Source organism: Acinonyx jubatus, chromosome B2 (genome assembly GCF_027475565.1).
Source record: "Acinonyx jubatus isolate Ajub_Pintada_27869175 chromosome B2, VMU_Ajub_asm_v1.0, whole genome shotgun sequence".
In the NCBI taxonomy this organism is placed as follows: Eukaryota; Metazoa; Chordata; class Mammalia; order Carnivora; family Felidae; genus Acinonyx; species Acinonyx jubatus.
Genome location: NC_069385.1, coordinates 142,872,665 through 142,889,926, shown reverse-complemented (window position 1 = coordinate 142,889,926; position 17,262 = coordinate 142,872,665).

Here is a 17,262-nt window from a genome sequence, read left to right as displayed (position 1 = left end):
ACATTTGCTCTGGGATGGCTTGGCTTCTGTGCAGCTGTGTTTCACGGTGGTCCATGAAATCTGACGCTTTACAGATTACACTGAATACACTGAAGGAACAGGGATTTAAGAGGTTGCTCTGCTTTCTGTCCTTCGATGAGCCCTTCTTCTCATAATGACAGTCCCAGATACATGCCTCCTTCAAGTCATAGAGTCAGACATTCTGCATATACATGGAGAAGAATCCCAGGGCTCGTCTGAACATCAGGCTCTGTTGCACAGCTCCTTCTTAATATTTGTAAAGAAAAGGCAAAAATATAAAGTGGCTTCCATATAGTCCTTTTCAGGTCTTCATGTCACATATTGTTTTGGTGGAAAACCACCAACCACTACTTGGAGTCTTTTTCTGACTGAGCCTGTTGCAGAATTCACTCACTAGCCCATTGGTATCGATGACAACTTGGGCTGCATACGGCAGAGCGAAGGATAATTATTTATGCATTTTTCCTTACAAGAAGGCAAGGATTACAATGAGATATGACTTTACGACCACTAGAGAGTCCGTAATAAATGTTGGATTGGATGTGAAGAAATTGGAACCCTCGTAACATTGCAGGGGGAAATGCAAAATGGTGCAGTCACTTTGGGAAGAAATTGGCAATTGCTCAAAATATAAAGATAAAGTTAGCATGTGGCCCACCAATTCTACTTCTAGATATCCATCTAAGAGAAATAAAGACATTTGTCCGTGCAAAAATGTGTATGCAAATGTTCATAGTAGCATTCTTATAAGAGCTAAAAAGTAAAAACAATCCAAGTGTCCATCAACTGCAGAATGGACAAGTAAAATGCGGTATAGCTACGTGATGGAATGTTATTTGGCGATAAAAAAGAATGAAATACTGACACATACCACGACATGGATGAACCCTGAAAACTACAGTAAATGAGAGAAGCCCATCACCAAAGACCCATATTATATGACTCAATTTACATGAAGTGTCCAAAAGAGAAGACAGAACCTATAGAGACAAAATGGAGAAAGATTAGGTGTTGTGTAAGACTAAGGGGTCAGGGAGAAGATGGGGAGTGACAGCCAGTGGTCATGAGGATAATTTTGAGGCATTAAAATGCCTCTGGACTGTAATTATCAATGTCCCAGCTGGCATGCTGAGTCAGCCTGGAATGCTGAGGAAGGACTGGATTCCGTCCCACCTCTGCTTTGGGCGTGCCACCTGTTGAGGTATTTGAGGATCCATGTTTATGCTTGAGGATGGAGAATTCTTTTACCTAGGTCGATTAGCCTGTACCTTGGTTATGTGGAACCGGTTTACCTTTTGAAAAGGTATGTTTACAGGGGAAGCATAGACGGAAGAGAATCAAGAACGGGAGCAAGAAATCCTGCCGGAGCTGCGCCGCAATATGCTAGGTGACAAGTTACGGCCTCAACCGAAGTGGCGGTCACGTTGACGTGACACATTTTGAAGACGGCATCCACAAAATGTGATGGTAGACTGAAAGAAAAAGGTGAAGAGAGAGAAGAATCAAATCTTCCTTGTGTTCCGAAACAGGGAAGCATTGTATGGGCAGATACTATCCTGGCAAACCAGAGTATTACATGACATCTTCTTAATATCATCATTCAATTGATCAGGATATATATTACTCAAAAAATTTATGTGTGTGTGTGTGTAAACATATAGACAGACATAAATATACGTACTTTTGTTTAAAAAATGTTTATTTCTTTTTTTAATATGAAATTTATTGTCAAATTGGTTTCCATATAACACCCAACAGGTGCTCTCCTCAATGCCCATTACCCACCCTCCTCTCCCTCTCAACCCCCATCAACCCTCAGTTTATTTATTTCTTAGAGAGAAAGAGACAGAGTGCGAGCAGGGGAGGAGCAGAGAGAGAGGGAAAGACAAAGAAACCGAAGCAGGCTCCAGGCTCTGAGCTGTCAGCACAGAGCCCGATGCGGCACTCGAACCCATGAACCGTGAGATCATAACCTGAACTCAAGTAGGACGCTTAACCGATTGAATCACTCAGGCGCCCCTACATATTTTTTGATATATGTTACTATATAATATTATACATATTCTGTCCTATTATGTATTATGTAATATAATTTATAATAATTATATATTAGCAAATATATAAAACATCTATTTGCAACTGGTAACTGAGCTGTGGTCGGATCATTCATTGTCATTAATTCTTTCATCAGCCTACGAGAAGTTTTGACTCAACCAAAAGTCTTTCAGACCCCCCAAAAATGGCCACACCCTAAGAGTCAGCTCTATGAAGGGACTTGCAGCTGGGGGGTGGGTCAGCATTTGATCTTCCTAAAGGTGTGTCAAGCTACAAAGAAATGATATTCTGACTCAGGTGGCTCTGCACTCAATGGGGAGGATGTGTTTGGTATGTTCTTGTTTATTTAAGCGATGCTGAGTAATCCAATACAGACCGGGTGCACAGTACAACAGATATACAAACTTCCTGCCTTCAGGGACAAAGATCACGGTCTCTCAATTATCAAAGATAAGAAAATACAAGTGAGAGGGAAAAGCCAACAGTGGGCCGGCGCTGGTCCTTGGGTCTTTTGAATTTGTTCTTGTTTAGGACAGGTTTTCCAGGTGGGTTTCCATATTGTTTAAATCAGGCCGTCAGTGTTTTACTCATTTATTTACTTATTTTAATGTTTATTTATTTTTGATAGAGAGAGAGAGAGAGAGAGAGAGAGCGTGCATTAGCGGAGGAGGGACAGAGAGAGAGGGAGACACAGAATCTGAAGCAGGTTCCAGGCTCTGAGCGGTCAGCACAGAGCCCAACGTGGGGCTCGAACTCACCTCACAGACCAGGAGATCATGACCTGAGCGGAAGTCGGATGCTCAACCGACAGAGCCACCCAGGCGCCCCAGGCCATCAGTGTTTTAAAGAGTGGAGCTTCTACTTGCCATTTACAACTGAAAAGGGAAAGGAAACTGGTAGTTATTGCATTTCTACGTGCTAAGTAATATAGAGGAATTATCAGACATACATTTATTGTTCCTTGTAATATCTGTGCTAAGAAATCCTTTTTATACCAAATTTACAGATCTAAGAGCCAAGCCTCTGATTAAGCAGCTTAGTAAGTTCAGACAGCTAGTAACCGGGAGAATTGGAATGGAAATTCAGATCCGTTAGCCCTAAAGATAACTTTTTACCCACTACACCACGCAGTTAGGAGATTATTAAGCTCTCTGAAAGGTGGGGGGGGGGGGGGGGAGGAAAAAGAGAGAGAGACTGAGAGACATTGGAGAATATTAGAAATTTCTAGTGTCTTTTAACATTATACCTTTAATGATCTATAGAAATTTCTAGTGTCTTTTAATGTTTTATCTTTAATGATCTAAAGGGTTTATATTTAGATACCTTTGGTTTAATTCTTCAGAGCCATAAAAGAGTGGCAATATAGGGTAACTAACTCTCCTGGAACACCTTTATTTTTAAAGATGTGATTTTCTCTGAATCAAAAGTAAGAGACTGCCTTTATACCTTTATACTCTCTAAGTATCTTCTTTTAAAATGAGAGAAGAAGGAAGACAGACCATTGGTCTGACCCAAAGAAACAGCTTAAATATCATCACTCAGTGTGTTAATACACTTTGGGGCCAAAAACCATATCTGGAGGCAGGGCATGACAAGCTTTGTAGATGAATCAAGCATTTGATGAATATGTATTCAGGTCTTAAATGTAATAAGCATTGGGCTTAATAGATAAGTTGCATGCAATATTTTACTTGTCCCCAGAGGGGACTTATCACTCACACACACACACACATACACACACACACGCACACACACCCTGACATGCCATATGACTTAGTATGCAGTCACTCCTCCCTTAGAACATATGGTTTACCTCACCCATGGCAGGGTAGGGCTCAATCCAATCCAGGCTAGAGACTGTCCCGGTAACCGGACCTCCAGGAAGTCTACCTTCATAGAGAGTCAAAGACACAGACTTTCACTTGTAGTCTCTACCTAGAGCAAATGACAGCAGGCATCTTCCTTTTCAAGGCCTGGTCCTCTGCCTTGAGAAATCATGTTGACTTTGCAGCAGGAGTGGAGATGCCCAGTTGCAGAGCTGGCCATCTCTCTTGCCACAGGCTTAAGTGGCTGTGCTAAATGATGTGTCCAGTAAGTTGCTGCTCTAAAAGCTGAAGTATCTACAAGGACAAAGAACAAGAAAGACCAACCCTTGGCATTGCTGAGTGCAAGGCCAGCTGACTCTACAGACCAGAATGGCTCAAAATGTGACACCCCAGAGCCCCGCCTGAGATGACAGCAGCCAGATAGCCAACCGTCCCTTGGGAGCAAGGGAGGCCCTGAAGCGGAGTCAATCATATGTTAAGTTTGTCAGTGCAGTTTCCCAAAATTCACGTATAAAATGTCAGCTAAGCTACCAGAGGACAAGGAAGAAGGGTGTCCGGGTCAGCCACCAAGGACTTAGGTGGTGCCTTGGATAACGTTGGTGGAATCGTACGGATTTCCTCCTCACGTGCCTGCAGAAAATGCTCCCTTAATTCCAGTTGACTTGGAAGGAAGTTACACTTGTTCTATATGACAGAGAATTTTACAGTCCTACGAATAGATTGTTGAGAGAGTCATGCAGTATTTTGATCGCATACAGATGCTGCTAAAGGGTAAACCATCATCTCTCATTTCCCTGGCCGTGTGGTGAGATAAAGGTTGAAGGGCACTCACAGATTCTCAGACAACAGCAAAAAGTCAGAGAAACATTCCTTCATGAAACGTGAAAGCAGCTCAAAGCAACCCTCATTTCCGCCCTATTGGAAGAGCCAACCGCACTAATAAGTAATCTCTCAATCAAGAACAATCTTGCCAGATTGGCTAGATCACTCTGCTGCCGCTTCTCTCTGCCTTCTTCCCTGTACGTCCTGCACCCTGGAGGAGACGCAGGGGCAAGATATGACTTTATGAAAATTCTCCAGCGCTGGAAACAACTGACGCCAATGCTGCGCACAATTCACGTGGTGCCTTCCCAGGATGTCCTACTCCTTTTCTGTCTTGGGAATTTCATTCTCCGTGAGGTGAAGAGTGGAAGCCAGGCCGCCTGGGTTTGAGTCCTGGCCTCACCGCTTGCTGTCTGTGTTCCCCATACCTCTTACTCAACATCCCTGTGCCCCACTAAAATGAGGCTAAGAGTAGGACCTTTCACGTAGGATTGTTAAGAATCCTAAACGAGTTGGGAGTCACCAAACACAAGTGTGTCAGATGCACAGTAAGCAGTAGGCAAACGTTTGTTAAAGAAAATAAATTAGTTTTACTCATTTGGTTGTTTTCCAACTGTTGGGTTTGGCAGATACTTCTAGAAGTTGGCTCTCTTTACCCTGTTGTCCCATCCAGCTGTCGATACACTTGATAAACATCATTCCAGTGGAACTCATGCCGCTGAGTCTCTCTTTGTCCACATCTCTGAGAACATTTTAATAATAATCCCTCTTATGCTTTTTTTTTTTTGAGCCCTCATTTTATCACTCCATTTCCACGGAACACAGCTCTCTCTATAGAACGAGAGGACTAAAAGGGCCCTGGAAAGGTCATTAATTTTTTTTTCCCTTACCTCTGCCACCCACTTTCAAGCCAGACCACACACATAAATCATCCCAGACTTTTTCTTCATCACACTGTGGTTTCTATTCACGTCGACTCTGCCCTAAGGAAACGCTTTTGCTACAGGTGGGGAAATTCAGCACTTATAGCATTACCCTATGTTTTCAGAAAAACTTTTGAGGGCAAAATAGCCCCATTAGCTGTGCCCATTTCATAGGTTTCTTGTCACTGATCAAGTTTGATTACTTCCTGTGCCATTATTGAAAACCCAGAAATCAACTTCTCACTCACAATTCATGTTCAGATTGAATTATCTCATGGTAAATTTCCTAAACTCGACTATAATGGATTCCACCCCCCCCCCCATTTTTTAAACAATGACTCGAAGGTGAAAACCTGCTATTTCACTGTTACTGGGTCACAAGATCTAACTAAACCCTGTGACTTGATGAGAAAACTATAGCTAGTCAATTCAGTTTAAAAATGAAAAAAAGATCATTACGTAACATTGTAGTTTGTAAACTGGTTGTTTGGACTTTTCACCATCAATTGGATGACTGAACAACCACATAGAGAGTAAAACAAAACAAAAATAAAAACAAAACAAAAACAAAAACAAGCCTCTGGTTAAAAAAACAATCCTGAAAGTTAAAAGTCCTGAAATTGTATGTTTTTTAAGCATATGTATATTTTCAGCAGCTGGTGCCCTCAGGATTAAGAGGAAGGCGGTATGTTTTATTTTTGACAACCTCCCAAACTCTTCTTGAAAAACTCTTCTGCTTCTCGCTGGCATCTGCTGTACCTCAGACTTCATATCAAAGCACCCAGGTAACCTTACAGGATTCTCCAGGAATCTTTCTCAATTTCCACTCTATCCATGCGGAAGAGAGGACAGAGACTTCCCAGGCAGCGAAAGATACAGCTCAACACAAGCTCAACACAAATGAAGTGAGAAAGGTCATCACCCCCCAAACCTTCTCCTACCGAATTCTGAAATCGCGTCATTTGCAAATTTATCTATTTCAGGTAGGGCTCTTTGTCTATTAATGCTTTGAACGATATAGAGAGCGTTCAACTCCTAACTCTGGGGTGTGAGTGAAATTTCTTCCCTGTTTCACTCTTTGTGAGGAGAAGTTAGGGTAGAGTCCCAGCAGTAAACATCAGTTTTCTCTGATTCTTATTATTACTTTTTAAATTTTATTTATTTATTGTGTGTGTGAGAGAGAGAAGCAGAGAGAGCGAGCAGGGGGTAGGGGCAGAGAAAGAGCGCGTGTATGTGTGTGTGCATTTGGGGAAGGGACAGAGACAGAGGAGGAGAGAGAGAATCCCATGCAGGATTCTGTCAGCGCAGGGCCTGTGAGCACAGGGCCTGATGCAGGGCTCGAACCCACGAACCATGAGATCCATGAGAACTGAGCTGAAATCAAGAATCAGACACCCAACCGACTGAGCCACCCAGCCACCACTTTTCTCTGATTTTTAAAAATAATGTGCATAGATTCAATCACTTAACAAACAATTCTTTGGCACCCACTATATGACCGGTGTGGTCCTAGGCACTATAGACTTAAAGAAGAAAGAAAACAAAATCCAGCTGAGGTCCTCTGGAGGGAGGACAATACAGGCATTGAAGATGGTGTGTCCAGGCTGGAAGAGAAACATCTGGCACCAAGTAGGAACATGCTATGTGGGGAGAACAGGGAAGGATATGTATCAGTCTGCCTGGGTAGGTCAGAAAGGGCTACCCTTGAATAGGAATTACTCAAGCCAAGTCTTAAAGGATAGATAGGAATACCTCAAGCATTAAGATGAGGAAGAACACTGAAAGCTGAGGAAATAGTATGCCAAGAGTGCAGAGGTAATGGAGACTAAAAGGACAGCCAAGAAACCGGGGACAGATCAGCAGTAGTGACATGAAGACTACGTGACAAACTGATGACAGACCCCATGGAGAAGGTTGTCTTGGGCCCACTCAGTACATCCTAAGATGCTGAGGTTCATCCTGTAGGTCACAGATTCTCATTAGAAGAATCCCCATGTGCCCCAGCCCTCCAGGGGAACATCCATGTTCACGTATAATTCCAGGGGTACGTGGGTGGCTCAGTTGGTTAAGCGTCCGACTTCTGCTCAGGTCGTGCATGGTCTCATGGTTCGTGGGTTCAAGCCCTGCATCAGGCTCTGCACTGACATCGCGGAGCCTGCTTGGGATTCTCTGTCTCTTCCTCTTTCTCTGACCCGCCCCCAAGTGCACACACACATACACACACACTCTCTCTCTCTCAAAATAAATAGACTTTTTAAAAAAGTATAATTGCAGGTGAACTACCTGTAGTTCCATCCCATTTTCTCCTTCCTAGGAAACATGTGTCTGAATCCCAGGGAGTCGAGGTAAACAGAGGGCTAACAGAATCCTGTTTTCGTCATCAGAAAGACCCCTCAAAATTCGCCAGTGAGATCTAGCTCTCTGTCTCCATCAGATGAACATGGAATAGCTTTCCTCATACCACTGTGCCGTGATAGCAAGGTTAAGAACTATTCTGAGAGACGATAAAAGCAATAAGCTGATAGCCTCAAGAGAGGGACGTGCTCAATTCGCATTCTGGCACGAGTGGCCGATTGATAATGAGGGGATGGACTGAAGAAGGGGTAGCGTGGAGGTAGGGTGTATCAGAGGTAATTTCAATAATCTAGAAGAGGATCTGCAACTGTGCCAGTCTGAATGGAGAGAAGAGGAAGACGCATGTGGTGTGGAAAGGGAAAGACTCGCTCACCAAGGGGTACAGATGGTGAGGGAGAAGGAGGGTAGGAGCCTGCCTGTCAAAAGGACAGCAGAGGACTATCAGAAATGGGAGGAAGGGGTGTACATTTATTTGAGAAACGTTGACACTTGGGAAGCCATACGTTCATCTTTTCCAACCTTTGGTTCTCTGGAGACTAATGAAAGAAGGCAGGTAAAGTCCGAGATCAAATAGCGTAATTATAAACGCCAGGTTTGCACAGTTCAGGGCTCGCACACTTTTTCCGCAAAAGGCAAGGTAGTAAGTATTTTAGCCGTTGCAAGCCTTATACCGTCTGTTATAGCTGTTATAGATTTATAGTTATAAATCTGCCCTTGCGGTGTGAAAGCAGCCATGGACAGTATGTAAATAAAGGGGCCTGGCTGTGTTCCAATAAAGCTTTATTTACGAAAGCAGGCAGTAGGTCTGATTTGGTTGACCATCCATAGTTGGCCAGGCCCTGATATAGAGACACCCTGCTATAAAAAATGCTATTGTATGAAATCCTTTCTCTTGCGTTTTCCTGTCATTAAATCAGATAACGTTTAAATTGTCTAAATACCAAGGGCATGTTCCAAGTTATCCCCTTCCCCAACTATGTTTTTCATCATTGCTGAGTCCTATAACATACATATATATTTTTTCCTAATTAAAGACTATGGCAGGCTTCAAAGACATAGCAGTTACCAGTTTACATCAGGCGTGTACTAAGAAACATGAAAGTAAAAATGAACAATTGTTTTCCACTGAGAATTACATATGTATACACATACGTGTTTGTTTGTATGTGCTTGGGTGCGTGTAGGTATGTATGTATGTATAAAACAGCATCCTCTTAAAAAATATAAAATGCTCAACTACAAATTCTGGTGGAGAATCTTTGTAGGCTAGCTGGCTTCTAATATTCAGAGGCCAAAAATATTAATAAGGTTTTAATGTCTTACAAAAATGATTTCTAATAAAAAGACTGTCAATGAAATCTCCAGAGATGACCGACAAAACTGTTACTACTCTGTAGTGACTGACATTTACTTTTGAAAGCCCAGAAATCTTTCCTTGTGTACCAGGTAGGAAAAACCTGATTTAGTCATTAAAACAGTACATTAGGCAACCTTTCTTAATAAGTAGCCAAAAATAAGTTGCCTAATGGAATATCACGTTGAAACTACATTCCCACTAGTTACATCCTTAATGGGCTCCTGTCAAAAGATGGAATAAAAATAAAGAGTAGATACCTATATTTCTCTTCTCATCCTTGCATAGCTTTTTATTTTTTTGTAACCAAAAAAAAAAAAAAAAGGTGCCATATAAAGTAAAGGAATGCAGAATTGTATGGAGATGTAAGCTGAGCCCATAATTCCAACTTTCATAAGATCCATTTAAAATTATTAAAGCAGAGTGAAGGAAAATGCTAAATAGACCTACAGTTCACTTTCAGTGAAATATAGTTTGGTTTTAAAGTTGTTCTTTTGATCTGTTGTTGTATCTGTCGCCATGGCGATGGTACTCTCCATAAATATCCTTGCTGGGCTTTATCTGATTTTAGTATGTGCAATTAAAAAGTTTCTCTTGACCATTTATCATTTCTGCCTGGTACAAAACTTTTCCATTTTGTTTCCTTCATCATTAGGAATGTGGTCATTCCAGAGTCTGGTGATGTGTTGGCTTCTTGAGGGAGGTCCTGTTAACCTAGGAGTGTTTTCTTTCTTTCTCCCTCCCTTCCAAAGTCTGTTTTCCAGTTCTCTTAACCCACCAGTTTCTTGTTTATTTGAAAATGTCTCACTCAGTTATCTGAAAAAGAGAATGTAACATTAAAACACACACACACACGCACACACACAGTTAATTAGATATAAGATTATTAACTTGGTAACTCAAAGGGTAAAAAGGGATCTCTAAGTCAGAAATCTGCAAATGTTCTATATAAAGGGCCAGCTTAAATCGTTTGGGTTTTCCAGGTCATCACAATTACTGAACTCTACTGCAGAAACAAGCAAGCAGCAGCCTCCATATAATGGGTGAGCCTGGGTGTGTCCGAATAAAACTATATTTACGAAACAATTAGCAAAGGATTCAGGATTCAGCCTTCGCGCTGTCGTTTGCCAACCCCTGCTGTCAGGTATCATTGCGGTAGTAGCTGCAGGAATCAGCTTCCGGCAGGAGAGAGAGAGGAAGAGGCAAGACTGGATTGTTGCAGTTTGGAAACTTACAAGAGGGGCCTCATGGGCCTGGGACCCAGAGCCCCCAGGATGGGGTACCAGCTGGCTGCTGGGGGCCTGATGACGTTGGTTCTGCAAATATTGGAAAAATGGCACACCGGATCCAACGACACAGAACGGCTGCTCCCCAGGGAGGAGGCGTTGATGGAGTGATGTTCAGGGCTGGCTGTCCGAAAGCCCACAGGCTGCTCGGGGGACACAGACAGGAAGACACAAGCCGGTTTTTTTCCTCTGTTGCCTTGTGTCTCCCCTTAGCGCCCCCTATTGGCTGCTCAAGCTAGCAAAGCAGAAACCCAGTTTGCAGAGCCCCCGCGGACATTCCCCAAGTAGGGAAGCGCAGGTTTGGAGCTGAAAGGCAGTAAGTTCATTGGCACCTCACATCAAAACCCAAGATTCTCTTCTAGCTGATGTTTTAGGGTTGAATTATGATTGGAAAAGATTTCACATTATCACCCTCTGGGCATATAGGGGACTATTTCAGATCGGGATTATGTCAGACTCCCCTCCCTAGTCGGCTAAATTCTGTCACAATGACTGTTGGTATAGAGTCCATAAAGGAAGAGAACAGTTGTATGTATGTATGTATGTAAATCTGCATGTGTCCATGAATAAACACCTAAGTGTAAGGTCCCGACTCTTCATTCTTGAAAAAGACTAGGCTTTAATCTGAAACATATTCATATTTCTTTTTTGGTGTTAAAACACCATTTCTTTTGTTGAGTACTAGTAATAACAAATGGTACTCGTTGTTTCTGTTATTTAAATTCCTGCTTGGAAAAAAAAATGTCAGCAATTCTATGTCAATTCTCAATTTGTAATTTTTTAAAAAATTTCACTGGTTGATGAAATGCAAAAGCCCTGGAGTGATTGTTCATGAGAATCTCCAGTCCCGATTGATTGATTGATTGATCGTGCGATTAAGTGATTGACAAGTGGTGACGGATCCATCAGGCAGGCTATTCTCAGCAACATTCTTTGAAGATGTTTTAAAAGTTAGACAGTTACTCGGGAGAAAAACCTCCAGAATGATGCACTCAAGTTCAGTGCTCAGCACTGTCAAAATGCCTCTCTGTGTCGATGACCCCACGTGTTTGTGTATACTCAGACAATAAATAATCTATGACATGTGAGTGACATCGATTTCAGTGTGTAAATATCGACTAGTCTTGCATAAGAATAGAGCTTTTTCTCAGCTCTGCCATCTGTGCTGTATTTTATAGTTTTGACATTTTTCTCCCCCGACAGTTTGTTATTTTAACATCTTGCACACTAGTTGGGTCTTAGCTCTCCCTTGAATAATGTTCTCTTAATGCAGCATACCTGTACGACGTAACTGACACTCACTGTCACGATGGCAGGGGAAATGCCAGAGTTGGACTCCAAAAACACTTCAAGCCCTCTATTATATGATGTGCCGAGTGACGGCTCGCAGGTACCTATTTATATTTCCCTCTAAATATTACATATCTCCTCTATTACTGATAAGAGTTAATCCCTAAGTTTCCTGAGGGCCTTTCACAAGTGTGCATGGGATCTCGCTGCTGGTATTCGGAACCACCCCGCATTAATTTTATTAAAGAAGTCTGGCGGATGCTCAAGAAGTTACCCGGTGAAGAAATAATCAAGAAGATTCATAACGAGTTCTTCGGTGCGACGACACTGAATGACGTTCAGTGAACGACGTTCACTGAATAACGACACGTTATCACTGTGGCCCTTGTAGGAGTGGTGGACCCAGTCTTAGGACACCGGTTCTGACTTCTGGATGTAGAAGGCTCCCAGCTTGTCTGGCCCTAAGGACACTGAGGACATTAATGGCTTAATATTTGCAAGCCACTCTCTATATGTTCACAGCAAGGGACAGCCTCGCTCATTTGTACGACATAGCCTCAAGAAATAGAACTACGTCCAGAACGGGCCAGGCCAAACCTACTTTTTATTTTCTACCATAAGAAAGAGAGCATTTTGCATTATTAACTAGCTTCCAGATTGCTGATTGGTACCAACTCGCTGACTGCTTGGCCACGGGAAGACTTTAAAAAGACATTTTGATCCCAGAATCTCCTTTCAGGAGAAGCCGAGGGCTTCCTCCATGGGTGAGTGGTTTTAAAATCCCACAAAACGGACACATTTTTAGAAGTCTGTTCGGCGCGCGCAAGTGCTCGAAATTGTGAAGATTTGGGAAATCGTGGTTTTCCCAGCTGGGCGAAATGGAGAGTGGTAAGAGGCCTCATAGATCGTCGCGGGTTGTCATTTATTATCATGTTTTAACACTCTGCAGAACCCGTGTTGTCAAGACCACTGGGTGGGGTGAGGTATCGGCGAGGATTGGTTATACGGCTAATGGCGCAGATGGCTTGAATTTTGGAAGGGGGTTAATTCTGGTCCCTGAGCACGAAGGAATAACTGCCGAGTTGCCGAGAAACAAAGGAGCCTTCACTTAGCAAAAACGTATTTACCTGCCGCATGTGGACAACATTCCAGAGGTAGTTTTTGTGTCCTTCAAACACATGCTTTAAACTCTCTCTCTCTCTTTTTTTCTTTCTGCCTCGGGAGCAGTGGGCATTTTATGTGTGCGAGATGTTTTCTGCAGCAGAGCTAACTTTTGTCAGCTCTCCTGTGGGACAGTGTGGTCAGTGATTCTCTTTAGTTTCTTGCTCCGAGTACCAAAACCGTGACCTTGCCTGCAAGGCTTTTTGCCGCCAAACGTCCAGAGCTCTGACGTTGGCACAGACTTCCAGTGAGTTCCTGTAGGCGAACAGCTGGAAGCCATCACCTACACGTGCCCAGCAGGCCCCACGCTCCCCTGCGCAGCAGTGCGGGCACCCGTGGAGAGGCGTTGACCCCCAAGGTGAGACAAAAACAGGACAGACACCAGATTGTCTCACGCACGAAATGACACGGCCTCTCCAGAGCTGATCATGATTATTCAACAATTCAGATGAGGAGCAAACGAGCCCGGAATAATACACAACTCAATTTTGCCTCTTCTTCCCGAGTGATATATACACATACATGCAGAGGCTTCTCCTCGGACCCTCAATGACAAGCCAGCCAGTCTCTCCTGACGCTCGTTCTGTTCACTCAAAGGTGGGATTCTGGACCCCGGGACCTTGGGCTTTACCATGTTCCATCAACAGCCAGTAATCTTGCACTGGATCCTTTACTCTTAGCGGCTCACGAGTTACAATTAAAGCATCTAAATATTAATAAAGTGACAGTGACATCCCCTGGGTAGAGGGAGATCAGACTCTAATTTGAAGAAGTCTTGACATATTGTGACGTTTGAGGCTGGCTGCATGTGGTTTGCCCTGAAATATTTTGCTTAAAGCAGTGGGTCACCTATAAACTAAGGATTTATTCTTCAAGTTCATTTATAGAAATAAAGGGAAGCCGTCATAGGTGTGCTGAGTAATTGAAAGTTGGCCTATCACCTGATAAATGTCTTCTTATCAAAGAAAGAACAAAGGGCTCATCTCTATGGATGGACAAAGGACTTGAGAAGTTTCCCTAATGGAGAACATCTCCCTTAATGAACGGGGTTCTACGGGTCTGCTGTTGTCCATAATCGTTTTTTTGCACTGATGTCTATTCTGGGCACATTTGCAAGGCTCCACTTAAAAGCTTTTTCTTCTTCTTCTTCTATGCACAACAGGAACGATAAACACACACCTCGCTTTGAAGTAGAGTGAAGGGCGACTATGAAGTCAAGGGGCCCTGCAAAAGAATGCAAACCCAAAGTTGAAAAACTTGACTCACAACCACTTGGGGATGAAAATGTGTTTCAGTGAAGATTCCATTAACTGATCAAAGAGTGATGTGTGCACACACACATTTATACAGGCTGTTACACTAGAAGTTTAAATTTGTTTTTCCATGTGCTTTATCAAATGGGCTTGGCCAACATCTTATTGCCACCAGTGCTCCAATGTCACATCAAAGCAGATTTGTTCAATGCATCTCTGTAACTCATTACCTGAATTTCCTATCTTGTATGTTCCATTTGCTCCATGGCTGATGTTTATTTCTTCCTAAGAGAAGCATTCTATTTGAAGAAGGAGCTGACTGGTTCGTTCAGGGTCAGATGTGGACAATCGCTTCCATTTCTGAAGCCAGACCAAAAAAAAAAAAAAGTGTTTCTTTCTCAAGGCAAGAGAAGCTGGTCCGCAGACTTGTATCTGAGATCTGGTTCTAGATATTTTTAGTGCTATTGAGCTTAAAATCTGGGTCTACTTGACTCAATGTTCACGATTAGCAAAAGACTAGTTATTGTTGAGTAACGTTGTAGCATGTTGGATGGCTTAATGATAATTAATTATTGAACCCCTACCCTCCACCTTTTACTGAGTTAGACTCTGTAAATGTAGTGAAAGATGTAGACATAGTACCTGCCCTTGTGATATTTGAGGTGGTAGGGAGGCATCCATTTGTTCTCAGGTCTCCATATCTAGATATGTTTGTAATCACTCAAGTTGTTTTCCACCTTCAGCCAGCTATATTTACATGGCCCCATATTCAAGATGGGGGTGGGAGAAGAATGAAGGGAGCAGAGGGAGAGATAAATTGGCCTGAAACTATTTCTGATACCCTGGCCCCCATTTTCATATCCACTCCTACCCAATGTACACCATTGTATTCTAAATCCTAACTGAACTAAAATCAATAGCATCACATCTTTTCTGTGGCCCAGGTACCAGTGTTGGAAAAACAGAGGTACATCAATGCCACACTGCCCCTATCAGAGCAGGTGTGTGACCACACTCTGGGCGACATGCTAGGGTCAGCACAGATGGTGTTTTTCATCACATGACTTGGCGAGCTAAGATACATTTCATTACCCTAGCACTGTTCCTTTTTGATTTAGGATATAGGTGCCTTTCTTCTACCGTCTGATCAGCTGGAAAAGTAATTGTTGGTCAAGACATGCTACGTAAATTCTGTAATCGTTTAGAGTCTAAAAGTCAGTGTGTAAACGTGATTATACACCCGATACTTTGCTTCCAAAAAAAGAAAAGAATTTTTTAAAGTTTGTTTCTGTTTTTGCGCCTTCACACATGGGAGCTTTGGGGGTCTTGTTTTATAAGCATAATGAATCAAAAACTGTCAGGGCTCTACTGCAGTGAGGCCCTCATATGGTGAGCATTATCTAGAGACCCGGATCTTTACACCGCGAATTTCAATAGGTGAAATAGAAAATGATCAGCAAGCAATGAGGACTATTATAAGGAAAACATCATTTAAAATGAAGGCTTCAACATCTGTTTCGCTTTCTAATTACAAATGCAACTCTCCCTCCTGACACCCAGTCTCACCAACACTGCCATGAATCACAACCATAAAAAAGCTAAAAAATGAAGTGATTTATGTGGTTTTATGTGTTTTGTATTCAGAACCGCATGCATGCTTCAATTATGTTGCTATCATGCACCAGATGAAATCAGGTGGGATGGAGGGAGGGGAAACAGAGCCCTTACACTAACCATGCAATTCTTTGTTCCATGGATTTTCACTCAAGTCTCATGTAAATAAGAGTGGTCCTGGAAGGGAACGCGCGCACACACACACACACACACACACACATATGAGAAGAAATCAACCTTGGAAAGTTCCTTCAGTCATTTATCAATAAATATTTATTGGGGTTCCTGGATGACTCGGTGGGCTAAGCATCCAACTCTTGGTTTTGGCTCAGGTCACGATCTCAATGTTCATGAGCTGGAGCCCACATCGGGCTCTGTGTTGACAGTGTGGAGCCTACTTGGGATTCTCAAATCTCTCCCTCTCTCTCTGCTCTTTCCCCACTTGCCCCGTCTCTGTCTCTCTCAACATAAATAAATTAATTACATAAAAATTTAAAAAATATAAAACCTACTATGTGGTAGGGTTAAAACATCGACTATGTGACATGAATGGTTCTGGCCTCTGGACACAAAGGAGTAAACAAAACACATAGTCCTCGGGGCCCCTGTGTGGCTCAGTAAGTTAAGTGTCTGACTTCAGCTTGGGTTATGGTCTCACGGCTTGGGTTCGAGCCCCACGTCGGGCTCTGTGCTGACAGCTCAGAGGCTGGAGCCTGCTTCGGATTCTGTGACTCCCTCTCTCTCTGCCCCTAACCCACTCACACTCTGTATCTGTCTCTCTCAAAAGTAAATAAACATTAAAAAAAAGAAAAGTCCTCCAAGTGACAACCTAATTGTTGAAGGAGACATTTAAAAAGTACAATTGCACACTTAAGTATATAATTACTATCATGATGTTTCAGTGAAGGCAAATTTCATGGTTCTATGACAATGAAATTTTCCACAAAAATCCCAAGAAGATAGCAAAACCCTAAGGAAACAGCAAAAAGACCACGGGAAGCATTCAGCTGACTCTTAGGAAATACAACCAGAGTCCTCTTTCCAGGATTTTTCCATTTCTGGTCATTCAGCAATTAGAAGACAGGTATGGGTAATTTAAATAGAATATTAAAGATACGATTTATAGATTTAAGTTTCCAAAATTAGAGGCTTAAAGAATGAGAACACTATGTAACCCATGTGTCAGCCATTCTACCAAGAAGTAATAAGTCTAAGGTTGATTAGTACGGAAGAGTCTGGTACGTGGAAATAGAGCTGTGAACTGTCCTGAACTTGCTGACTACAGAAGTGGGTATAGACAGG